This window comes from Arvicanthis niloticus, chromosome 15 (genome assembly GCF_011762505.2).
Source record: "Arvicanthis niloticus isolate mArvNil1 chromosome 15, mArvNil1.pat.X, whole genome shotgun sequence".
NCBI classification, from domain to species: domain Eukaryota; kingdom Metazoa; phylum Chordata; class Mammalia; order Rodentia; family Muridae; genus Arvicanthis; species Arvicanthis niloticus.
The window spans coordinates 15,973,570-15,999,515 of NC_047672.1; the positions used below are offsets into that span (position 1 = coordinate 15,973,570).

The window sequence follows — 25,946 nt, forward strand, 5'->3', positions numbered from 1 at the left end:
CAAACAGGGGACAAAGCCATAGACTAAAATATTTCCATAGGTTTGGTAAGAGGCTAAGCAGAGTCCACTGATGGCTGAGAGCAAGAAACACCCTGTAGTGAGGTAGGGATGACCTGGGGGGGGGGGGGGGGTGATAAGGAAGTTACCAAAAGAAGGTCCGCTTCTAGGCTGGACTCACCACAGTGAGTGAGCCCCATGGTTACTAATGTAAAGAGCAGTTTGCCACAGTATGAGTGCACGTGACCTGATGGCCTGACAAGCCATCGTTGGCTCCTACCAGAGGACACAGACCAGGCATGAGAAGAATTTAGAACACAAAGGGGACACAGTTCAGTGGGAACACACAGGGAAGTTTAGGTAAGGTGGTGAAAGTCATTATTCGACTCTCTGTTAATGTCTACCTCAGGAGTTTTGCTCTCTGGCATCCAAAATAGACTCTGGCAAGGGGGCACCTGGATTTGAACCAGGGACCTCTTGATCTGCAGTCAAATGCTCTACCCCTGAGCTATGCCCCCACTGGCACCAGTGTACACAGTTAAAATTTTTCATCTGGGTGGTGATACATTAGGGCTGACTATAAAGTTAAATTACAGAACCTCACAAACCTATATTCCAGAAGTTGCCAGACCTGACTGTTGAGACGCCTTCCTCAGCTCTACAGCTTCCCTATACCAGAACACACTAGGTAAACACACCTTCCCAGGTCAATCTGTGAATAGCATCATCAGCCAAGGATACAGAGAGGAGCAACCTGAAGACCCTGAGACCACCTCATACTCCTGGATTAGCTCCTAAGCTGGCCAACTGCCTTCCACCCGAGCCCCCAGACATCCCTCTCTTCCTTCCCCAAAGATAGATGGGCTGTCACTCAGAGTACACAGAGCCCCTGGTTAGCACTGTCAGCAGCAACATTGCAGGATCCCTGTCTGCCTGGGACCGCAGCTCATGCCAGTCTGTAGTCTCTGAGGGTGAAGCAAGTAAGCAGTGGGCTCTGGAAGAAGGAAGAGAAACTCACAAGGGAAATGTCCACCCTACACAGACAGTCCAGTTCTCTGACTGGCCTCCTTAGTTCTCACTACAGATTCAGCACAGACTCACAGAGGCACATACTTCTATGGTTAGGCTTTCCTTTCTGGTCCTTGACACTGGCTGTCACTGTAACTGTTGAGGCTACAGAGTTCCTAATTCTCCCTTATAATTCTTGTCTTCTACTTAACATCATATCTACATGTCCACATGCTAACAGAAACAGAGAAACTAGGTCTATGCAGGAACAGGGGAGACAGATGATAAGAATGGGAGGGGCAGTTGGCATGTAGGAAGAGATGGGAGACAGCCACCCATCCACATGACAGGCTGGTCTGGAGCCCCCACATCTGGTGAGGTCCATGACTGGAAGGAATGGAAGAAACAGGACTGAGTGTGTGTGGTATCTTTATGAGTAAAAACAAGCATGTGGTAGGGGGCACCTGGATTTGAACCAGGGACCTCTTGATCTGCAGTCAAATGCTCTACCCCTGAGCTATACCCCCACCTGTTTATTAATGTCTCATGGGCACTCAGAACTTGCATGGCCACTCCCTGGCTGCTACCATCTGGCATGTGCACTTGCCAGTGCTCTATCATCATCTGCTTCCTCCCATGAGGCCCAGCCCTGAGCTGCCTCTGCACATCTTGACTGCCATGTCCTCATGAATGTCTAGCATTCTCCTGCTGAGATCCTAGCTGAGGCAGGAGGCTTCAGCTGGTGCTGCTTCAACCTTCGACTCAACTAAAATCCACATGCAACAGAATGGCTATTTAACTGGACTTTGGAGGTGAGTGGGAGGCAGGAGTAGACAGAATGGAAAGTTCTTTGTCTGCTGAGAACTTCTTGGTCACTTTCTCTAATAGGGACAAAGAAAACACTGCTGCTTAACAACCAAATCATTCAGTTATATCTACAAATCTACAAGTCACTCATATATACAGATATGATGAGGGACATCTGGAGACCATAGTGACTGAAGCTTGACACAGTGCAGTGGTTGAGATCATGTGGTCAACAGGTGACAGTCTTGGAGCAGGGCTTGATTGACATAAAGTCCCAGAGTCTTGTTCTTGTACCTATGTAGACTCCCTTATTAGCACAGGCCACCTCCACTGCCTCACCCAGTGAGGACCTGCACTGCCTCACCTGGACTCTACCAGGCTTGGATTTACCATGTTCTTTGCCCTAGGCCTTCCACATGACACACCGAATCCCTCCATATCCACAACACTGTAGCCTTTGCTGCTCAGTGTAGTTAGATATTTGGTTTCTTACAAACCCAGTTAGGTTAATGAATATATTTTTATTTTAATTTCAGATGTGGGATATGGGGATGCTTCAACAGCTGTTAACTGTAACTGCCTGGAGTTCTAGGAGGGGTATGATTTTATTCAACTGTAAATAGATCATGTTTGGAATTCTAGGGACTCTTGAGAGGGTATAAATATGAAAGTTCAGAGAGGGCCTGTACAGCTGTTGCTTCCCCCTGCTGTTTCTGGTTGATGTTGGTGCTATTGCTAGTGTTGGATTGATGAATTGGTGGATTGGTGGATTGGTAGATTGGTGGATTGGTGGATGGGTGGATTAGTGGATTGGTGGATTGCTACAATGCTGGATTGGTGGATTGCTGGAATTGGTGGATTACTAGATTGGTGGATTGCTGAATTGCTGGATTGCTGGATTGGTGGATTGCAGGGTTGCTGGATTGCTGGACTGCTGGACTGCTGGACTGCTAGACTGATTGTTTGATCATTTGCTCGATTGCTTGATTGTTAGATGGATGATTGCAGATATTCTCACAATAAAGATTGGACAGGCCCCCTAGGATCTCAACACTTCTAATCTGCAGGAAGTAGTCTAAAGAGGTCTAACCCCCTTTCCCCTCTAACCTTCTCTCTCTTCTACGGAATGTTAAGGTCGAGGAACACACTGGTGTGGAATAATGGTTGCAAGGGTGGCAGATAATAGAACACAATAAAGGAATCAAGGAAATTGTGCTTAAAGCTCAGCATCTGTGGGGACTCAGTTGGAGAATATCTCAGTGATGGTTTCCATTGCTATGATGAGACACCATGACTGAAGCAACCTCTATAAAGGACAATACTTAATTGGGGCTGGCTTACAGTTTCAGACATTCAGTTTATTATCATCATGATGGCACTCATGGCAGCGACCAGGCAGGCATGGTGCTGGAGAAAAAGACAAGAGTTCTGCATCCTATTCTGACTACACTCAGGAGAGACTGTCTTTCAGGGAGCTAGCTTGAATGTCTCAAAACCTACAGTGACACACTTCCTCCAATAAGAGACACCTACTCCAGCAAGGCCACACCTCCTAATAGTGCCATTCCCTGGGCCAAGCATATTGAAACCACCACCGAGAATCATAGTGCAAGGCTGGAGTCCTGCTCTGCTTCCCTCCTGTGCTTTTGCCTGCAAATTCCCTACCCGGTTTTCACTCCCTTCTCCACTCTAGCCTTCAGCACATTCTTGTATGGAGGATCTTTTCTGTGATTTCTCACCCTCTGGTCTCCTGCCTTATCATTTTCTGGTCCTAAATTGGAAGGAAAAACTGCAAATCTGAGAGTTATTTAGCCCCACGCTGGACCCAAACCATCAGGACACAGTCAGCAGGGACCAGGTATAAAGACTAGCTATTTGAACAGTCAGAGCTCAGCCTAAGTGGGACCAGGAATCTCTACTTGTGGACCCTTCTCCTGGAAGCCATCACAATGAGGCTAGAAGACCACAGAGATGTCAAAGATGTAAGAGAGGACCACAGTCAAAGGATGTAGTCTGTGGAGATGGAGACAAAGGAGAGGATTCAGGGATGCCCTGGCACAACTTTTGTGATTTGCATAGGATGATGAGGGCAAGCAGTCACAGAATGCTTCTTCTTGGGAAACTTCATTCATACATTTTCTCTGGTAAATATACTTCTGCTGTATATTTTACCCAAGAACACGACTTGTGCAAAGTAGCTAAACCATTATATACAAAAAAAAAAAATCTTAGAAGCATCATTGGTGAATTCTTAAAGATATGTAAGCAATAACAGGAGGTTCACACAAGGGCTGCACATGCAGAGCATAAAGTTACCATTGCTAAACTCATTGCAGAGTCAGCACAGGCTTAATATCCAATTTGGAGATACATCTTGTGTGTGCCTGTGTGTGTGTGTGTGTGTGTGTGTGTGTGTCCATGTGAACTATTTTCAGAAAAACACTGTCATGTTATTAGAAATATAAAGCATACAGTTGGTATTTGGTGACTACTAAGTAGAAACCAACCATAGGGTTTCAGATGAATATTTGAGAAAACTTCTGGATTCAACACAGGATCTCCATAGGCTCTATCAGTTGGTAAAGAAAAATATGCCAGTAGAGGCCCATATGAGACTTCTCTTTCAAGTTCGGGGAGGAGCCAACATCCTCAAAAATTCCACTATAGTCTGTCACTCCATTAGACATATGACAATACATACACACAAGAGACTGGGACACTGACACCAGCACTGCGCATAATTTGAGTCTGTGTTTGGTTTTATGGAATCTCGGTCACTCTGTACACTCTGTCACTATACCAGAAATAGCTGAGTCCATCAGCATAGTAGGGAGAGGGTATTGCATGTGGCTTGAACCTGAAAATGGACCCCCAGACAGAGTTATTAAATTAAAAGGCTGGTAAGCCAAGGATGGGTAAGATTCTGCACAGAGCCTTACCAACCTAAGACAGAAATGCATTGCTTTTGATAATGCATATTCCATGATGGGTAAGGAAGGCATTCTTGTCAGAATGACCTAAAACAGGCTCAGTCTTGTTAATGAAATAAAAAACAGGGAGAGGTGGAGAGCCTCTGGGGCTGCTCAGCAAGAATCTGACATGGGCCAAGGACAAGGAAATGGGCTGCTTGGCAGAAATATGACATTGGCCAAGGACAAGAGAGTAGGCTTCAGCCAGGAATCTTACATTAGGTTAGAACAAAGAAAGAATTTCAAGCAGGAATATAAATCTTAGGCCAGAACAAAGAAGTAATTTCACTTAAGAATCTAAATATTAGGCCAGAACAAAAAAAAGAAATTTCAAGCAGGAATCTAAATTTTAGGCTAGAACAAGGAAGGAGGCTTCAGACATGAGAATGACTTTGGGCTAGGACAGGGAAGTTGTCTCAGATATTTTGGTCACCCTGATAAGCCCTTAGAAACAGTGATCACGGGAGTGTTGGTGGAATTGTGTTTAATGCCTTGCTTGTTCTTTGACTATTTGTGTTTAGTGTCTTCCTTGTTCCTTGGCTATTTCCATCTATTGTTTTGCTAGTCCCTCAACCCAGAACTGATCTGAATACTTGCATGTAATGCTAATGGTATGAAAGCAAAAAGGAGGAGTGGGGATGGGATAGTGGCTTCTAGGGAGGGGAAATGGGGAAAGGGGATGACATCTGAAATGTAAATAAATAAAATATCCAAAAAAGTCAGGATCTTTGTTGGAAACTTTATTACAAGAGGTAACACTTAACTAGGGACACATGGCTGCTGCAACACAGATGCTAGCCCTGTAGAACCAATGCCAGTCATGAACCACCACTGGATACAAACCAGGCCCTCGAGCAGCTTAGGAACCCTGTGATCTATGAAATCCATAGGATCTTATGTTCCCTCTTCCCTCTGAGAGCCTGTTCCCACATTCCCAGCTCTGATGAACCAATTGGACATTTCCAACTCTGGTGTGTTACCAGCCCAATATCCCCTACTCCATTTTGTTGAGGGTCCTTTGCTGATGCCCAGTGCATCAGTGTGTTGAATTCCATATGCTGAGAACCACTGATGTGGTTCTTACTAATAAAACATGGCTTTTGTAGGTTGAGAAAACTCACTAGGCATTCTCAAAATGCTGAAGACTTGCTTAGCAATGAGGGATCTGTTCGGTAATAACACAGCTGTAGCATCAATGGGTTGAATCTCCAGCCATGGGTCAAGAGAGAAAGTAGGTCTATGCTGTGAATGTGGACAGTGGAAGCACATAAAGAAATTCCAAAAAGCACATGAAAAAGGGGGCACCTGGATTTGAACCAGGGACCTCTTGATCTGCAGTCAAATGCTCTACCCCTGAGCTATGCCCCCACTGGCACCAGTGTACACAGTTAAAATTTTTCATCTGGGTGGTGATACATTAGGGCTGACTGTAAAGTTAAATTACAGAACCTCACAAACCTATATTCCAGAAGTTGCCAGACCTGACTGTTGAGACGCCTTCCTCGGCTCTACAGCTTCCCTATACCAGAACACACTGGGTAAACACACCTTCCCAGGCCAATCTGTGAATAGCATCATCAGCCAAGGATACAGAGAGGAGCAACCTGAAGACCCTGAGACCACCTCATACTCCTGGATTAGCTCCTAAGCTGGCCAACTGCCTTCCACCTGAGCCCCCAGACATCCCTCTCTTCCTTCCCCAAAGATAGATGGGCTGTCACTCAGAGTACCCAGACCCCCTGGTTAGCACTGTCAGCAGCAACACTGCAGGGTCCCTGTCTCCCTGGGACTGCAGCTCAGCCAGTCTGTAGTCTCTGAGGGTGAAGCAAGTAAGCAGTGGGCTCTGGAAGAAGGAAGAGAAACTCACAAGGGAAATGTCCACCCTACACAGACAGTCCAGTTCTCTGACTGGCCTCCTTAGTTCTCACTACAGATTCAGCACAGACTCACAGAGGCACATACTTCTATGGTTAGGCTTTCCTTTCTGGTCCTTGACACTGCCTGTCACTGTAACTGCTGTGCCTACAGAGTTCTTAATTCTCCCTTATAATTCTTGTCTCCTACTTTACATCATATCTACATGTCCACATGCTAACAGAAACAGAGAAACTAGGTCTATGCAGGAACAGGGGAGACAGATGATAAGAGTGGGAGGGGCAGTTGGCATGTAGGAAGAGATGGGAGACAGCCACCCATCCACATGACAGGCTGGTCTGGAGCCCCCACGTCTGGTGAGGTCCATGACTGGAAGGAATGGAAGAAACAGGACTGAGTGTGTGTGGTATCTTTATGAGTAAAAACAAGCATGTGGTAGGGGGCACCTGGATTTGAACCAGGGACCTCTTGATCTGCAGTCAAATGCTCTACCCCTGAGCTATACCCCCACCTCTTTGCTTATGTCTCATAGGTATTCTAAACATGTGTGACAACTCACTGGCTGACACACCTATGACACATGCACTTGCCAGTTCTTACCACCATCAGCTTCTTCCTGTGAGGCCCAGGCCTGAGCTACCTTGGCAAATCTGACTGCCACCTTCTGAGGACTGGTACCCCCTTCCCTTTTGTGGTGGTTTGAATGAGAATGGCCCACATGGGTTATATATTTGAATCCCCAGCTGGAGGAATGATTTGGGAAGGATTAGTAGCCCACCTTGCTGAAGGAGGTGTATCACTGGGGGCCTAGCTTTGAGGTTTCACAAGAGTCAGGCTATTCCCAGTGCTATGCTCTCTGCCTCATGGCTGTAGATTAAGATGTGAACTCTCAGCTGTTTTGTTACAGCAATAGAAAGTAACCCAGTAACCTTCATTTTCAACTGAGGCAGTGGCATTAAATACTGGAGGTCTACAGCTAGAACATCTTTTAGACCCACCTGGAAAAGCCAGACTCAGTGTTGGATGTTAACAGACCAATTACATATAGCAGAGATAGGTCAGGACAAAGGCAAGATTTTCTATCAACACCTAAGGGTTAAACTAGACTTTCTCAGAAGGGGACCGAGGGGCACATTTTTTTAAAACCTCTAAAGATAATTCTGACTCACAAACTATGTAGAGATTACTGATCTAGTCTATCCCCCACCCCACCACCATGATATAGCTGTGGGAAACATGACAGTGTTTAAAATCATGCTTAAATGTGGGCTGATTAGTGAGCAAACCACACATAGACAGTGATGGGGAGCCTCTGCACCAAACACCCAGGGCAGGGAATGGCCCTCAACTCCATTGTCTCTCTTTTTCTTATTTCTCATTTGCAGAACCCTTCATGTGTCAAACAGAAGTATTCTGAAGAAAAGATTTGAAAGTAAGAGTCTACAGATGACAGTCTTGAGGCAGGGACTGCTGGGTTGCAATCAAATGCTTTCCTCCAAGTTCCACCCCCTCCCCACCCCCACCACCTGTTTCACTGTTCGGTTTTACACACTTGCCTGTGTTTGGCCACGTGTGGGGACCCCTATGTATTGTTGTTTTCTGATTTCTAGTGAACTTGCAGCCACAGCTACTTTTTTCAAACAGACCTCGGTTTGACCCTGAACTTGTCCTTCCCATAGACCTACAATTCCAGAGACAGGACTTCTGTCGATCTTGGCTACCCAGCACCCTGCGGCCTCCTACTTGTGGCACCTCAGTGTTCGGAGCTGGAGTCTTGAATAAGACCCTAGTGTTGTGGATCTCTGCCTGCCTCACTCTCACCCTCTGCTGCTTCTGCCTTCTTGGGGATTTGTTTGTTACTTACTGTTCTCCTTCACAGTTTCTTATGAAGACTGAAGAAATGATTCCTCCAGCTGCTTCTGACTTCACAACCGCATTCCCTTGGGTGACTCCAGGCACGGGTGACTCCCAGGCATATATCTCCCCAACAGAGCCACCCCAGCCTGGCTGGCTCCTCCTGAGACCTGCATCACTGAGTCCCATGAGCTCCCTGCAGGCAGCTGCACCACTGAAGACTTCCCCTCCCTCTTACAGGACCTGGGCAGGGGGAAGGGGAGGGCTGTGGGTCTTGTGACTTTCATGAGCCTCGTAAGTGTCCTTGCTTTCTCTTCCAGAGAATGTTTCAATCCAGGGAAGCAGCTACGCTCCCATTTCTCCTCTCCTACACCCCTGTAGGAAAATTTAGCATTCTGGCACTCAGTAGGCAGAGAGAAATCCATCCCTAATACCAATGGGTATATGAAATGTGGGGACCCAAATCAGGGGCTGTGATCTGCCAAGTGGTCACTCAGTGTTGTGATGAGCATGCTTCAATTCTGAGCTCAGCGCATGCCGCATGCCCCCACCGAGTAGTGCTAGGTCACTCCAGTTGGTCACCCTTTCCCTGTGGCTTCAGTTCACTTTCCAGGCATTTTCCACAGTTATGCACCTCTACATGCCTGCCATTGTCTGTGACTAAGCCCCCAGTGTGACATCCCTCAGTCATGAGTGATGGCTGGGCTTGAGAACCTCTGGTGTTCACCACAGTGTCATTTAACATCATAGCGTCACAGAGAACTGTGTGTGAAACCCTCCTGCCAGCTAGTCACTGGATATTAAGAGGGAATTTTGACTCCTGTACCAATTGCTCTTGCCTGCTACTAATCAGAAGTAAATGTACTATTCAGAAAATCTGAAGCATAATAAGGCTGGCTGACTCAGACTAAAACCTCCATAATGTAGCTTTTAAACAATCTATTAAGAACTTCACACACACACACACACACACACACACACACACACACACACACACACATACTGTGCTGGCTAGTTTTATGTCAGCTCAACACAAGCTCATCAGAGAGGAAGGAAACCTCAACCGAGAAAATGCCTCTATAAGATCAGGCTCTAGGCAAACCTGTAAGGCATTTTCTTAGTTAGAGATTGATATGGGAAAGCCCAGGCAATTGTGGGTGGGGTTGCACCTGAACCGATGGTCTTGAGTGCTGTAAGAAAGTGGGCTGAGAAAGCCAGTTAGCACTGCCCTTCCATGGCTTCTGCACTAGCTCTTGCCTCCAGGTCCTCCTCCCCATCCCCAGTTGAGGTTCTGTCCTGACTTCCTCTGATGGTGAGCAGTAGTAGGAAGCATAGCCAAATCAACCCCTTTCTCCCCAGGTTGCTTTGGCCAAGGTGTTTCATCACAGCAATAATAACACTTAGACAGAAACTGATACCAGGTTACAGGTACAGACCTGACCATGTTGATTTGGGGAAAGTTGTAGAAGGACTTTGGAACTTTGTGCAAGAAAAGACATTTAAATGTTCAAAACTTTGTGAGCTGTTCTGTGGGAGCTTGGAAAAAAATTGTGTTGAGAGAAATACAGACAACGTGTGGCATGTGAGGTTCTAGAGCAGGGGTTCTCAACCTTCCTAGTGCTGTGACCCTTTACTACAGTTCCTCATGCTGTGGTGACCCCAAACCTTAAAATTATTTTTATTGCTATTTTATAATAGTAAGTATCTACTGTTGTGAATTGTAATGTAAATATCTGATATGCAGGATATCTGTTATGTGACCTCTGTGGAAAGGGTTATTTGACCCCAAGGGGTTGTCACCCACAGGTTGAAAACCACTGTCCTAAAGTGAATTTTGAGTTACTTAAAGACTATCAAGGCTGTTTGTTATTTTGAGTTGAGAATCGGTGGTTCTGGTCAGCTGGAGCTAAAGAATCAGCTGTGATTAGCAGGAGATCAGAACCATTAAAGTAAAACCTTTGCTTTCCTAGAACAGTTGATGATGGTTAACTGGAGATGAGAAACTGGAGACAAGCTTCAGTGGGTGAAGAAATCTTTTGGGACGTGTTTCCTCAGAGTAAGCACACAAGTAACTGTGATCCAGAGGCAGCCAAGGTTGTACTTCTTGCTGACAGCCAGACTTGGTAATGTGTAAGAGTCACCCAGGTGATCCTGGCTCTGAAGGCTTGGAGAGGTCATGGAGAGCTTGGCACTCTGAGAGGTCAGAAGAGGCCATTGTTAAAGGTGCAGCCTCGGTGGCAGTTGAAGGTCCAGGATTAAAGGGGTCATGTAGAGAAGTTGAGGCTTGGTATCATGAAGACAGCCTATGGGAGATGATTGATGAAAGTGCAGCCAGTGCATCAGAGATCATCATTTTGGAGAGGCCCATACCATGGAATGACCATCAAGAACAGCAGCTCTTCGGGAGTGGAGCCAGGCAGAGCCCAGAAGTGTGTGCCATGGAGGACGGAGACTGAGAAGTGACCCAAGCCTCTTGGAGGAACCCAGAACCACCTCAGCAAATCCCAGACACTGGGCAGTGAGTTGTTACTGTTGGAGTTTGGCTTTGTTTTGTTCAGATTGCAACCATACCCTGGTTCTTCCTTCTTGAAGTAAGAAAGAATTTCATTTTATTTTTTATTTTACAGAGTCTATAGCTGGAAGACTCTAAACTTTTGGAAAAAAAAAGATTTTGGAGTTTTACAGAGACTTTGGATTTTAAAAAGAGACTGGATTTTTTTAAAGAGAAAACTTTTAAAATATTTGAATTTGTAAGGCTGTGGGGAACATTTTAAGTTTTAAAATATTTTATATCGTGATGTTTTTATTAATGTGTGACCTTGGGGATGAAGAAGAAAAGAAAGGTGGCTTAACAGGATGGTTTGTGTGTCGAGTTGTCAAGAAGTCAGTTGTGCTATGTTCTATCAATGACACTTGTGTCAAACAAGCTGAAGTCATGAAAGAGGAGGAACCTCAGTTGAGAAAATCCCACCATAGAATCAGGCTGTAGGCAAGCTTGTAGGACATTTTCTTAATTAGTGATTGATGTGGGAGGGACCCAGCCCATTGTGGGTGGAGCCACCCAGGTCGGTGATCCTAGGTTCTATAAGAGAGCAGGTAGAAGAGGCTAAGGAGGAGGAGACCTTGTAGGAGGACCAGCAGTCTCAATTGACCTGGACCCCCGAGGTCTCTCAAACACTGGACCACCAACTGGGCAGCATACACCAGCTGATATGAGGCCCCCAACACGTATATAGCAGAGGACTGCTGGGTTTGGGTTCAGTCAGAGAAGATGCTCCTAATCCTAGAGAGACTGGAGGCCCCAGGGAGTGGAAAGGTCTGGGGGTTGGGGAGGTGGAGACCAGCTGCGGGGGAGGAGGTATGGGATGTGGAACAGAGTGTGGACAGAGAGGGGGATAAAATCTGGAGTATAAAAAAATAAAGGGATTAAATAAAAATTTTAAAAAAGAAAGAGAGTGAGCAGTTTGAGCAAGCCAGTTAGCAGCACCCATCCGTGGCCTCTGCACCAGCTTCTGCCTCCAGGCCCCTGGCCTGCTTGAGTTCTTGCCCCAGATTCCTTCAGTGATGGGCTATGATGTGGAAGTATAAAGCAAATAGACTTGCCTGGTCACCATGGTTCATCATAGCAATAGTAACTGTAACTAAGACAATAAGTTTCCTGTGGCAAGAGAACCTTGTCTCGTGTCAAACTGTGATGTCACCAGAGAACACTAGAACGAGTTCTATACAGAGAGGTGATCAGAGGGAGGCATTCATGATACTACACCTTTCACCCCTGCACCCAGGAGGCAGAGGCAAGTGGATTTCTGTGAGTTTGAAGCCAACCTAGTCTACATAAAGAGTTCTAAGCCAGCCAGGCCTTCATAGTGAGACCTGTCTTAAAAAACAGAGCACTGGAGGGATGGCTCAGCAGTTAAGAGTTCTTACAAAGACCTAGGTTCAGTTCTCAACACCCACATGGCAGTAATGGCTGTCTGCACTTCCAGTTCCAGGATCTGACCCCTATTCTAGACTCTGGCAACACTACACACATGTGGTGCACAGACATACATGCAAACAAAACACCCATAAATATAAAATAAAGAGAATAAATCTTTATAAAACAAACATTTTTATAGGAGTGCTGGTCAGAGGGACTAGTTAGCAGAACACTTGATCAAAAAGACCATTTTTGGTTGGGGACGTAGCTCAGGGGGAGCAGGCTTGTCTAGCACATCGAGGCTCCAGGCATAATCTTCAGCACTACATTCGGGGATAATAGGAAAGTATTAGGTCTGTCAACAAGGCAAGTGGACCAGAGGGATGTTCCCAGATTTGAACCAGTAGAGTTACAAGCCTTTCCGTGACTGGAGCTCCTCCTCAGCACGTCTCACCATCCTCTCAGTCATCCTTGTGTTGCTGTGACAGATACTTGAAAGAAAAAATGTGAACTGAGGGTACACTTGTTGTTCTGTGTTCAGCCCCACCACAGGGCAGATGCTGGGCTTCAGGGAAGCACTGAGAGGCTGCTCTGGCTGTGGGAAAATGCAGTCTGAGATGTGAGAAGGCTGAAGCTGGTATTCTCTGGTTTCTGGGCCTCCAGTAGCTGCTGGAAAGCCACACAGAGAAGCCAGTGAGGAGGCCAGGACCTGGTGCTCCCAAACCCCTGAACACTCTGAGTCAGGAGAGCAGAGTCAGGGACCCACAGGCTAAGGACGGTGTGTAGCCAGGGGCCCAGGGGAAAGGGGGAGTTCTGGCTTAGCTCAGCGGCGATTGTCCTTAGCTTGGCTGCAGTTGTGACTGGAAGCACAGAGAGGCCTTCTGTGGGAGTCTTAGGCTGTGGCTTGGTAGTCAAAGACGCACTCCATGCTCCCCACGGTGATTCTTGATGAAAGAAACAGTCTAAGGTTCTAAACTGTTTCTCGACTGTTCATCGTGGAAAATGGATGCATACTGTACCGACTTCTCAGGGTGGACCTCATATTAAATACCTTTTGCAGGGAGGAATGTCTGGGAAGGGAACCTTATTGGGTAAACCCTCAGAGCCTCTAGGTACCTCGTTAGCATGGAGAACTCTGTTCTGGGGCTACATGTCCACAGGTCACCTTTCCTCATGTGGGAAGTATGGCACGTGTTCCAGGTCAGGAATTTGGCAGGTAGTGGGGAGGCGCCTACCATCTCAGGTGTGAGTTTCCAGGGTCTCAACTGGCCCTAGCACCAAGCTTTCTGGTATGACTTACTGCCCCACATACATTTACTCTGGTTCATATTTATTTCAGAGGTTTCAGTCCATGGTCACTTGGCCCCATCACTGTGGGTCTGTGGTACAACAGTGCATAAGCACAGAAAGGATGTGCTGGAGGAGAGTGGTCCACCTCACCACAGCCAGGAAACAGGAAAAGACAGAGACTGGAAGAGGCAGGGCACACGGATTATCTTTCTGGGCCATTTTTTACTGGTCTGCTTCCTCTCTGAAGCTCCATCTTCTAATTCCGATCCTCTAGTACATGAGAGTGTAACTCCATTGGTGGACCAACCATTGGCAAAGTGAGATCCCTCACAATGGAGTCACTATCCCAAAGATCCATCTCTGAACCTCGCTGAGTTGGAATTGTTTTTGATTTCCTCTTTAGGTGTCTGCAAGTGTATTTACATGAGTTTATGTGCACAACTTGTGTGCAGTGCCCACAGAGGCCAAAATAAGGCACTGGATTCCCTGCAACTGGAGAGTTAGAGGCATTTGTTTCTACCTTGTGGGTACTAGAACTGCTAAAACTAGGCCATCTCTGCAGCCTCCAACACATGAGCCTTTTAGGAAATACTCTTATCCTAGTAATACCAATGTTACCACAAAAAGCATCTCACAGGGGATAGTAAATCTTACTCGTTGAGAGGCTAGGAAAACGGGCAACCCACCACCAGCTGCCTACATACTCAACTTCCAGCCATGACTTCACCACCGCATTTCTGAGAGCTCTCTTACTTATCTGAACATTTTTTCTATTCCATCCACGCATCTTGAATCCAACAAATTTAAGCCTCTTCATCTTCTCAGTCAGTACCTGATGGGTGTTGGGAAGGGGCAGGTGGTTGAGGTAGCCGGCCACCTCCACAGCAAAGCTATCCAACTCCTCTTTCCACAGCTGAGTCTCATGCAGTGGTAAACATCATTTTATTCTCGTCATTCAGTAGGTTGGATGCCCATCATTGGGTCCAGGCTGCGTCTCAAGCTGCAAGCTCATCTGTAGTCTTCTCTCTGTGCTTGGGGCTCAGCCTGCTTCATGTTCGTGCTGCAGGAGTGGCAGCTGGCAAGGGGACACTTTCATAGCAATGACAGAAACACAATGAGGAAGCCTGACTAGGTGACCAGGCTTCTGGACTCCGCTGGGCACTCCCTGCCATCCCATGCCAAGTACATTAGAGGACCAAGGACCTGAAAGTGTGTCCCCATCTGTTCAGAAGGTCTGAACTGGGTCTCAGAGCCTGATTTGACCATGCTCTCCTCTTGATCAGTCCTACAAGTACAATGCACCAACCTCCACCCACTGCTCCCAACCTGCCTTCCAAACTCAGTCCAGGACCTTGTGCTCCACGTTAAACTCTATTGAGTTGGATGGTTAATCTCAGTTGTCAACCTGAGGGGATGTAGAACCACAGTGGGAACAAATGCTAGGTGGGTCTGTGAGTGGTTTCCTAGATTCAGTTAACAAGAGAGGAAACCTACCCTAACTGTGGGTGATGTCACTGAAAGGTCTGGGACTCTGTGTGAACTATGGTAAACAGCCCTTCAAAACCCCTAGTATCTTCTGAGTCTGTAATTGATACCATTACTTATCAATTGCTCAAAACAGAAGTTTATGGACCACTTGTACTGAAGTAAAAGAGAAAGCTAGCTGAATAGACTATTTTTTACTCTCTGACTGTGAATGTGATCTGAACAGCTGCCTCACACATGGACTCCAAATGTCCTCCCCACCGCGTTGGGCTTCTGAAACTGAAGAACAAAACAAACCCTTTCTCTTAAGCTGCCTTTGTCCAGGTCTTTTGTCCCAGCAGCAAGCCCAACACTGGAGGCTTCTTTTATTCATGAACTTAAATAGATTAAGATTCTGGCCCCTCCCCTACGTCCCAAATTCAGAGGAACAGACTTTTAGCAACACAATTATATTCAAATACTAAAAGTTTATAAAAGTGTACGTGGTATTAGAAACTGGCTTTAAAAAGAAAAATTCTCAAATATGTGGTTGGGAATATAGTTCCATTGGTAGACCGCCTTCCTAGATGCATGCAGCCCTGAGTGGGTATCCCAGCAACACATAAGCCTAGTGTAGTAGGGATTGCCTAAAATTTCAATTATCAGGAAGCTGAGGGGAGGGTATCAGAAGAAGTACAAGGTCAAAAAGACAAAAAGAAACAAAATAAAATTCAAATACAGGCAGAAATATCTGCACTTCTCTATTACGAGTAGTTACAGGTGTGCCCCAGCACACGCCAATTTGAGCACTTCCAGACTTTTCACTATCGTGTAACAAACTACCCCCAAAGTAACAGAACACTCCATGATAACAAATTTCTTTCGTTAGATCCTTGCTCTGCCACACAGGAGTGGTTCTCACCATTGTTCTACATGACTCTTGGCTCTGCCACCTGAGAACCTATCTTTTCCACTATCCTATAAAATTGAAAAGCTCATTGGAAATCTGTGGTTTCTGGTGGATGAGTAGCTACCATGCCTGACTCCCCAGTGTGCAATGACATTGGTGCACTGGACCTTCTTACTTGCTTTTGTGGAATTTGTTTACAGTACCATGAGTACAGCCTGTGAGAGTGAATCTTGTGACTTTGAAAGGATGGAGAAAACATGAAGAGATTGAGTTGTCGAGAAAGCAGTTCCTAGGATTCATTAAATCATGGTAGCTCTGACCTAAGGAAGGATTCATCCCTCCATGGACTCACCATAGGATGGAGTTAGTGGAAGGTGCTGAAACACAGGTGGTGGAACCACACTGTAAGAAGTAGGTCATAGGGCATGTCCTTGGCATTATATCTTGACCTGGCACCTTCCTGTATTCCTGTCCCCTGTCCACCATAGCATCTGCTCTGCCCATGCTTCCCACCCCTGCAACAGCAGAAAATCACAAGCAAAATAAATACTTCCTCCTTTAAAGTGCCTTCCTCTTTATTTGGACACAGCAACACAGAAACCTGGCTAATGCAAGCTCTCAGAAAAATTGTGGGTTGCTTGTGAATTTAGTTCCATTCTGACCAGCGATCACCATGCTCCTCTTTGATACTGCTTTTCTCAGGCTTGGTTGTAAATATCTGGGCACATCAGGTTCCCATGGGACCACACCCTGCATCTTCCTATGAACTTGCCAATGAGAGTATTTAGCTGGCACAACCTTGGTGGTATCAGTGGTCCTGACAAAAGGGCTTTTAAGCCACACAATCAAGTTGGCCTTTTCTCTGAGGTTATGTCTATAGAAGGCACCAAGTTACCTTCTTCTTAAACTGATACCATAGTCTTGGACAGAGCAATCTTACTTTCCCAACTATGCAATTTCTGAGTAATCCATACTACCTTTAAATTCTGCTTAAAAGCTAGGCTGTTCTCATCTGAACTCAGGTCTTTTGGGGACCCCTTGGCAAATGCAGCCTGCAGCAAGTAGCTCACACTTTGAACCTTTTACCCAGCATCCCCTCCCCTGCTCTGCACCATCAAGGACACTTTCTGCTTTCTAGGCTTTCAGGGGCTGCTGTCTTCCTGCCCTCAGTCCTAGCTTCCACCATTCCTGCAGCTGATGGAACAGATTGCTTGCTACACACAGAAAGCCATGTATTTTGGGATTTGTCCCAGCAAGAACCCCTCTAAATATCCATGTCAGCATTGGCAGTCTTATTCACAGTGATGTTGCATAACAAGCCACAGAAAATCTAGTGTCACAAAATACAGCCATCTGTCACAGTGCCTGTGAGTCTGCAGTTGGAATGCAAATTGAATGATCTAGCCTAGGCTTTTGTCAACCAAAACTGGTGACATGGAGAGAGGCTCTACATAGAACTGAGTTTGTTCAGGAGCAGAACAGAAATTAGAATCCAGGATACACAGGCTCTGACAACCCATAGACACGCCCAGGTGAGCAAGAGAAAATGAAGTTGCATGTGCTACTTGAGACAATGATCCAAGAATGAAAGGGTTGGTAATGAGGTGGTATCTGTCCACCATTGAGCAGGTAGACACTGCACAGGCATCCACCCAGAAGAACTTCCTGTGAAAGGTTTCAGTGGGCTTTATGCAGGGCTGAAGATTCAGAAAGTCAAAGTCTTGGTTGTACTTTTAGTCACAGGTGGTGTGTGTGTGTGTGTGTGTGTGTGTGTGTGTGTGTACACTCGTGTAGAGGGCTTGGGAGTAATCTGGGAATGCAAGGGAGCTGAGCAGGAAGAGGGACGGAGGTGGGAAGGGAACAAATGAGGACGAAGTGTAATGACACATATGTGTGAAGACACCACACTGAGGTGAAACCAAGTGTGATTCTCTCTACTTAATCACTGGCCTTCTGTCTCCTGCTTGGCTGTGACTGATAGAACTCACAGGTTCCGAGGACGTGGAAATTTCTCGATATCAAAAGCAGGAGCAAGTGTCATAAAGCTCAAGGTTTGAACACAGAGAGATGAGGATCCAGGTAGAGGTGTGACCTGCCACTCCTCAGTGTGGCAGAGGACGGGAGCTCTAGATGAGGATCCAGGTAGAGGTGTGACCTGCCACTCCTCAGTGTGGCAGAGGACGGGAGCTCTAGATGAGGATCCAGGTAGAGGTGTGACCTGCCACTCCTCAGTGTGGCAGAGGGCGGGAGCTCCAACTGACAAAGGGAGGTTACAAATGACTGAAGACATTTCTAGTGAGGATAGCACTAGATTAGGAAGGCAAAAGAGATACCTGAAGGGGGCACCTGGATTTGAACCAGGGACCTCTTGATCTGCAGTCAAATGCTCTACCCCTGAGCTATACCCCCTTCCCTGAGAGGTAATATAATTAATAGGCTTTACCAGAATGGAATACTATAAACAAGGCAGTCCTGCAAGTTGGATGGTGCTGCAAGCCTTCTCTGAATCTCACCTCCCTCTACTCTTCAGTACTTGCCATATATGACAGATGACAGCCCTCTCGCTTCCTGGGGTATACACCTGAGGACTCCCTTAAACCAGTCAGAGAACTGTCTTGGCAATGGCAATTAGGGAGTACTGACTTTGCGTCAGCTGCTCTGGGTTGGGAGCTTGTCACTAGGTGACAGTACCTTCCCTTGCATGGAACAGACCTTCAGAGCCCTTAGCTTAATATTTATTTAATAAAAGACTAAGGTTCCTGATAATTTGTCAAGTGTACAGGCAAAATACAAAATGCACATGGGTGCAATTATGGAGATTCCAGCTTTTAACAATGTGGTGTTTATATTTTAACTGTTAATATCAACAATACTGCTTGTGTTAAAAAAAATTAAAGTTAGGCATGCAGGATGGAGAACACAGCAGTCCAAAGGCTGAGGATGGGCCTGAGGTTGAGGAGCTAGACAACTGAGTGAAGCTCTGGGGTTTTGTTGTTGTTGTTGTTTATTTATTTATTTATTTATTTTTCTTTTCTTTTTTTTTTTTTTCAATTCCTTGGAAAAATGGTCCCATTTTCCTTCAGAAGTGCTCACGTAGGTGTACTCAGATATAGAGTGTCATTGCATTCTACTTTTAGTCAACAAAGAACTGGAGCTGTCAGCATGTGCATCAGAGATCAGGTGCACATTCATAGAATGGAATATGATACACCCATAGAAAATAAAATGGTCCCAGGGCAGTATCCAGGAAAGATGTGTCAGTGAGACCATTCCACAAGAAAAGGACATTGCTGCTGTGTAATGTGAGCTCATTTTGGTTTGCTCTATGTCTTTTTTAAAAAAAAAACTTGGTTTTTATTGGACTTTTGAGACAGGATCTCAGAAACATTGTGTTCAATGAGTAAAAAAGGGAGGGGGGCTTTATGCAGGGCTGTGGATTCAGAAAGTCTTGGTTGTACTTTTAGTCACAGGCGTGGGTATGTGTGACAAACCCTCTTACATGGTTTTCTTATGCCTTTTCCTTAGGATTTATTGTGGATGACTCCATTTTGGCTCCAAGTATTTTCATAGATTATAGTTTCTGGTCCAGTTGACATCAGCTCCTCACTGCCCCCAGGCTCAGGTATAACCATGTGTGTTCATTCTCATGTCCAGTTGAAAAGGTGCTACGTCACAGGACAAGCACAGGTCATGATAATCATGGAAGTACCAGATGACAGTCTTACCATCTGGCCTCATGTCCTGCCTGTATCATATCTTTGAACACCCACTGACCAAAGCAAATGAGTCTTCCTTCAGCCACTATATCCGTCTGTGATTCTCAGCTGCCAGTCTACCCTTCCATATTTATTCTGCCATAAGGAACCTGTTTCAACAAAACATGATTAGCCGGGCGGTGGTGGCGCACGCCTTTAATCCCAGCACTTGGGAAGCAGAGGCAGGCGGATTTCTGAGTTCGAGGCCAGCCTGGTCTACAGAGTGAGTTCCAGGATAGCCAGGGCTACACAGAGAAACCCTGTCTCAAAAAAAAAAAAACAAAAAACACATGATTGGACAGATGTCATTAGGGGTTCCTGCAAGGATGGTTCAGGAACACAGGTAGCTTGCTAGCTTTCCCAAATGTGCCTGCTTTCCTGATTCTGGATGGTTGTTCAGGAGTACACACTTACTTCATCTGGTGCTCTGTCCAGAGGACGTCCCTTGAAGGCCTCACACCCTAGCCAGCCTTGGAACCACCCTCTGCCTCCCAGACTTAGCTTGCTCCACTGAGGCACCTGATGCCTGACTGTTTCTGGGAAACACTGTAGCCCCTGGTACCCTCTGGCCTCACTTCTTCATGTTTCATGTAATCTATACAGGGTTAGCTCCTGCTTGCCTGGAAGCTGTGACCAAGAATGGCTAATAATCTGCTAATACCCCTTCCCCAGAAAAATGCAAATGGATAAGAAGACTGTGGAATTTTATTCACTCATGCAGAATGAACAAAATTATGACATCTGCAGGAAAGTCATGTACATGGAAATTGTGTTTAAAAAAACAAAGCAAACTCATGTTTCAGGCTTGCAGAACCTTGCTTTAAAGGTGTGTGTAAGAGGCAGAGTCAGAGACACAGAGAGACACAGAGAGGAAGAGGAGAAACTCAGAAAGGGTAGTGGAACACAGTCAGGGACCGCTCTGCCCCACGCTTGGGGGCCAAAATGTTGGGGACCACTCTGTCAATATTGGAGCCCACACTGCCAAAAGCTTTGGGGGCTAAACTGTTCTGGCTCATACTGCCCCAAGCTGCTCCAGTCCAAGGGTCGGGGTTCAGCAAGAGAGAGAGTGAGGACGGACGAGAAGAATGGAGACCAGAGTGTGATTCAATCCTGTTTGTTCTTCAGTCTCTCTTCTTCTCTCCAAGTTCCTAGTTCCTAGTACCAAGTCTCAAGTCCTAATCTTAGTTCTTGCTGAAATAAGTCTCAAGTCCTAATTCCTAGTTCCAGCTGTAATAAGTCTCAAGTCCTTATCCCTGGTTCTAAGTTGCTAGTCTCTTTCCCAGTTCCAAGTTCCCAGTCTCTTTCTCAGTTCTAAGATCAAAGTTCCAAGTTCCAAGTCTCAAGTCCTAAGTTCTCTTTCCAAGTTGCCTGTCTCTGAGTACTCTCTTTTGTCTGCCTCTCGCCTTTTATATGTCTCACTTCTAAGTCACACCTTTAAGTCTTGTCTCTAAATCACACCTTTAAGTCACACCTTTAAGTCTCACACCTTTAAGTCTCACACAGCCAAGGGAAAATCCTGGGTATCTAAAACAAGATGTTATCAGAGTGTGCTCAGCTGCTGTAGGCTGTTGACAAGTCTCTTGTCAGGGTATATGGCTCAAGATGGCTGCAAGGATGATAGCCACCTTCTGTCGGCTCCCCACAGAACACATGTGATAAGAAAGCAGGAGGCACAACTAAGTGGTGGGGAAATGGGAACCCCGTGGAAGGCAGTAGGGTGTGGGGATGAAAACAGTATAATGACCCGTGTATACAGACACCATAATTTAACCCATCACTTTGTATGTTAATCCCACAGTATAATGACCTATGTATACAGATGCCATAATTTAACCCATCACTTTGTATGTTAATGCCCCCTAATTAAAAGCAAGCAAAAACTCTTTCCCAATGTGAGCTGAGAGAGGAGTCCCTTGCAATTTTGAACTTGTGTGGACCCTTATCCTGAAGAACACATTATAGTTTCCTTTGAAGCTTTATACTCTTCTTTCTTAACATAATTATTCTTCCTAATAAATTTTTTGTACTTAATTATTAGGTTTCTGTCTTCAGGTTGTCTGTGATTGATACAACCAACCAAGCTTGAAGGAGAGGATAGGAAGTGTCTCAGTACTGAAAGAGGAGAGGAAATATTACAAAGCTCAAAATATGTCCAAAGAAAGGGGCAAGCGTCTGGCAGACGTGAACCTGTTACTTCTCAGTGGGGCAGAGGAGGGCAAGGCTGACAAGCAAAAAGGATACCAATAGGGGGCACCTGGATTTGAACCAGGGACCTCTTGATCTGCAGTCAAATGCTCTACCCCTGAGCTATACCCCCACAGCTTAATAGTTACTATAATTAGTATCCTCTACCTGAGTATAATACTGTTAGCAAGGCAGTGCCTGCAAGCTTCTAGATTCATTATACCTAAAGCCTGTGTGTCTTTCCTCTATTCATCTTCTCTGTCATATTTATCTCCAGCTTTTCCTCTGTGGCATTACTCTTCCAAGCTGCAGCCACCCATCCAGCCAGGACATTTTGATGTACTAGAATTGTCAGCAGACAAAGGGCAGCTCTGCAGGAGGCTGAGGCAACCTTTGCAGACTTCACCACTCTAGCCTTGCTACACCAGGCTCCCAAATCTCCATCCTGCATGGGCCATATCCCTGTCTTTTCTAACTTAGCTACAGTGAGCCAGGAAAGAGATAGTTGGGAATCCATCTAGCACCATAATGATAGCAGTAAAGAGAAGTGGTCAGAAACTGGATGTGTTTTGACGTCACATGAACAGGAGCTGATAGTAATTTAGGTGCTGTCTTAGACAGTGTTCTGTTGCTGTGAGAAGACACTATGACCATGACAACTCTTATAAAGGAAAATATTAAATTAGAGTTGGCTTACATTTCAGAGGTTTAGTCTATTGTCATCAGGATGGGGAGTGTGGTGGTATGCAAACAGCTGTGGTGCTGGAGAAGAAGCAGAGAGTTCTACATCCCGATCCTCAGGCAATAGGAAGAGAGAGACTCTGAACTTGGAATGGGCTTTTTAAAACCTCAAAGCCCACCCCCAGTAACATACTTCCTCCAACAAGGCCACACCTCTTAATCCTTTCAAATACTGCCACTCCCTAGGGACCAAGTTTTTGAATCTATGAGGCCAGTAGGGCCATATACATTCAAGCCACCATAGAATGAGAGAAAGAAAACCACAAAGGGAAGCACCCAAGATCTTTGGTTGAGTAGCAGGAAGGAGAGCTGCACCAGAACTCGTTCACTTTAGGGCAGACACAGTGATGGGAACCATCGGTTACATAACCAGAAATGATCCACACATGATAGTTATCGACAACTGTACCGAACAAGCCAGTTAAGGTTTTTAGTCCTTTTATTAATAGCCAAACCAAGAGCAGGCTCATACCTCTGAGAAGCGTCTTGGTGTTTTAAAAGACAAATGCACATTTACATCAGTGTTTACAGAGATGTGGGGTGGCCTAGTACCATCTGCTTTCTATGTAAAGTATTTCCCAGATGCTACATAGTCTATTTAGACCATAGTCAAAAATCATAGATAGTTTCCCAAGGCACTGCCAAGGTGAATGTGACCGCTAGAGTGGAAGGCTGAGAAATGGCCAGGCAGAAACAAAATAAAGTTAGAACTGGATGGTGTTACCTTAGTCATTTCATCCACCACCACCCCCAATTTTGTTACTTTTAAACATTTGAATTTGACTAAGGAGTAAACACTGAGTTCTGAGGATCATTAGCTGAGCTGAGGCAATTTTTGTTTGATGAACTATAAAAGGCAATTTATTTCATTGGAACAAGAAGGGCAGCTCTTCTGCTGCTGGTGGGGCAGCCCAAAGGTGAGTAAGGGGTGTGCCTCCTCTAGTCCTGAATAAGCATACACTTGGGGAAGTACATGTACAACCAACCATACATAAATCTGGATTATTATACAGATGTTCTGAGTTCATATAGCAGGTGAGATTGGTGCTACAGGGAAACCAAGTTCCTGTTCTTGCAGTGTGGATATCCAAAGTCCACTCAGTGCAACCAGAATCTGAACTGAGAGTCTATATTGATCCTGGAGAGAAACCTTTCTCACAGAACAGCCTCAAGTGCATTATACGGGGAGCTTTTAAAAGAACACAGAAAGTCTACGTCCTGGATGGCAGTTGCAAAGGGAAGTAAAGCAAGCAAGCAGTTTAACAGAAGCCAACAACTGGGGCATTTCAGCCTTGAGCCTCTAGAGCAGAGCTGGTGCTTTCCCATGGGACTTTTTCATGGCCAGGTAGAAAAGGGGAGGAGGGTGAGTTTTAAGTTAAACCAAAGATGGCTTCAAATGAGACACAATGGAGGAACCCTTTGCCCCATCATATTCCCCACTGGTCTAAGTCAATGAGTCAAATCCTGGACTCAGGACCATTAATTTGACTTAATCCTTTGTTTTATATAATTGTTTATAGTTTAAGATACAGGACTCCACCATTTATCCAATTGGAATGAGAATTAAAAACCCAGTAGAGTAGTATAGTAGAGTAGCCAGGATGAACCAAGAAAACAGAAACCGGTACCAATTTCTGATCCCCCCTCTGTCTGTGTTTGTCTATCTCTCTTTCTCTCCTTTCCTCCCTCCCTCCCTTCTTCCTTCTCTGTGTGGTTTTCCTCAACTCCAGAAAGTTTTTTCTAATTAATTCTGATCAGTTAGTATAGAAACAACAGTTTCCCCCCTAAGCCATACAAACTCCCCATTTCAGTTTCATGAGAAATAAGTGTACGCCCCTCTGGTTTAGCAGGACCACTTCCACAAGGCACCTAACTGTTGTTCTAATTCAGAAATCGAAATGTTTAACACCTCTAGGTCCCAACCAGCCTGTCTACTCAGTTCCTTAAAGTTTGTATCCCCATAACAGCTGATGTGCCTACAGCTGTTGAGCGGCTATGCCTGTGCTGACCAGGAGCGGGGTAAGGACTGATGCAACTTTTTCCCCACTGTCATCCAGGGTCTATAATACAATGTATTCTCCCTTATTTCCCATTAAATAGGATATCTGGGGCAGAATGAGTACCAAGACACATAAAAGGGGTGTGTCAGTTTGGAAAGCATCAGAAGAGGCACATAAAGCTTAGTGCATGCCCACTATTTACTCTCAGGGATCCAATAATATTGCTGTTGTCCAGAGTTTACCTGTATGCAGAATAGTAGGCATCAGAATAAGGGGAAGGGCCTAGGTTAAAGGTTTTGTATAATAGACAAGTTCCAGCCCCTTTGAATTCCTCTAATGTTAATTTGAGCTGCCCCACTCACCATGAGTTTTGTTAGTCAGTGGACTGTCTGGTTATTTTCTATCCCTGTGTAGTACAGGAGTTGAAGGCTTAAGCATAACCAGTAATCCTGGCTGATTGCTAGCTGGGAATGATTAACTAAGTGGTGGACCTTACCAAGAGTGGAAAGCAGAGATGGAGATCCCTCAGTTTCCTGGACAACAGGAGGCAGACAGCTTCCTGGACAACAGGAGGTGGGACTCGACCACAGTGTGTTAAGAGAGGTAGTTTCTTTGGAGGGGAGAGTTGGTCAGGGCTTTGTCAGATCTTTGTTAGGACTCAAAGGTCTGGGGATGGGGGAGGGATGGCTTTTTCTGGATAGTAAATCTATCCTCGGGTCCCTTCCTGTGGCACAGGATTTGATTCCCCAGGTTCTCCCAGTTTCCCAAAAACCAGAATATTTTTAAAGGAATGTCCAAACCTTTAATTTTATGGCCACTGGGATTCATTTTCCTATTGTGCATCCCTTAAGAAGGGGTTCTCTCTCTCTCTCTCTCTCTCTCTCTCTCTCTCTCTCTCTCTCTCTCTCTCTCTCTGTGTGTGTGTGTGTGTGTGTGTGTGTGTGTGTGTGTGTGTGTGTGTGTGTGTGTTTACCCCTGAGTTTCCAGGAAGCCTCTGTTTCACAACCCCATTCTTTGCAATGGAAACTCCCTTGTTCTTGGCAACTAGGGGGCCCAGCCATGGGTATACACAGAACTGCAAACTCTATATTCCTGTCTCAAAAGTTAAGTTCCCACATCCTCCAGTTCAACCAGACACTTAAATTGGGCATCTATGAGCAAAGTCAAGATGAA

General features: G+C 45.6%; 6 non-coding genes across 6 annotated transcripts; all 6 read right to left on the reverse strand.

Annotated features, from left to right (window-relative positions):
* Positions 1–443: 443 nt before the first annotated feature.
* On the reverse strand, positions 444–515 carry Trnac-gca (transfer RNA cysteine (anticodon GCA)). The gene has a single exon. It is a non-coding gene; the product is annotated as a tRNA-Cys (tRNA).
* Positions 516–1,460: 945 nt separating this feature from the next.
* Positions 1,461–1,532, reverse strand: Trnac-gca (transfer RNA cysteine (anticodon GCA)). Its single transcript has one exon. It is a non-coding gene; the product is annotated as a tRNA-Cys (tRNA).
* A 4,545-nt stretch (positions 1,533–6,077) lies between these two features.
* Positions 6,078–6,149, reverse strand: Trnac-gca (transfer RNA cysteine (anticodon GCA)). Its single transcript has one exon. It is a non-coding gene; the product is annotated as a tRNA-Cys (tRNA).
* Positions 6,150–7,093: 944 nt separating this feature from the next.
* On the reverse strand, positions 7,094–7,165 carry Trnac-gca (transfer RNA cysteine (anticodon GCA)). Its single transcript has one exon. It is a non-coding gene; the product is annotated as a tRNA-Cys (tRNA).
* An 11,265-nt stretch (positions 7,166–18,430) lies between these two features.
* On the reverse strand, positions 18,431–18,502 carry Trnac-gca (transfer RNA cysteine (anticodon GCA)). The gene has a single exon. It is a non-coding gene; the product is annotated as a tRNA-Cys (tRNA).
* Positions 18,503–22,093: 3,591 nt separating this feature from the next.
* Trnac-gca (transfer RNA cysteine (anticodon GCA)) lies at positions 22,094–22,165 on the reverse strand. Its single transcript has one exon. It is a non-coding gene; the product is annotated as a tRNA-Cys (tRNA).
* Positions 22,166–25,946: the final 3,781 nt, after the last annotated feature.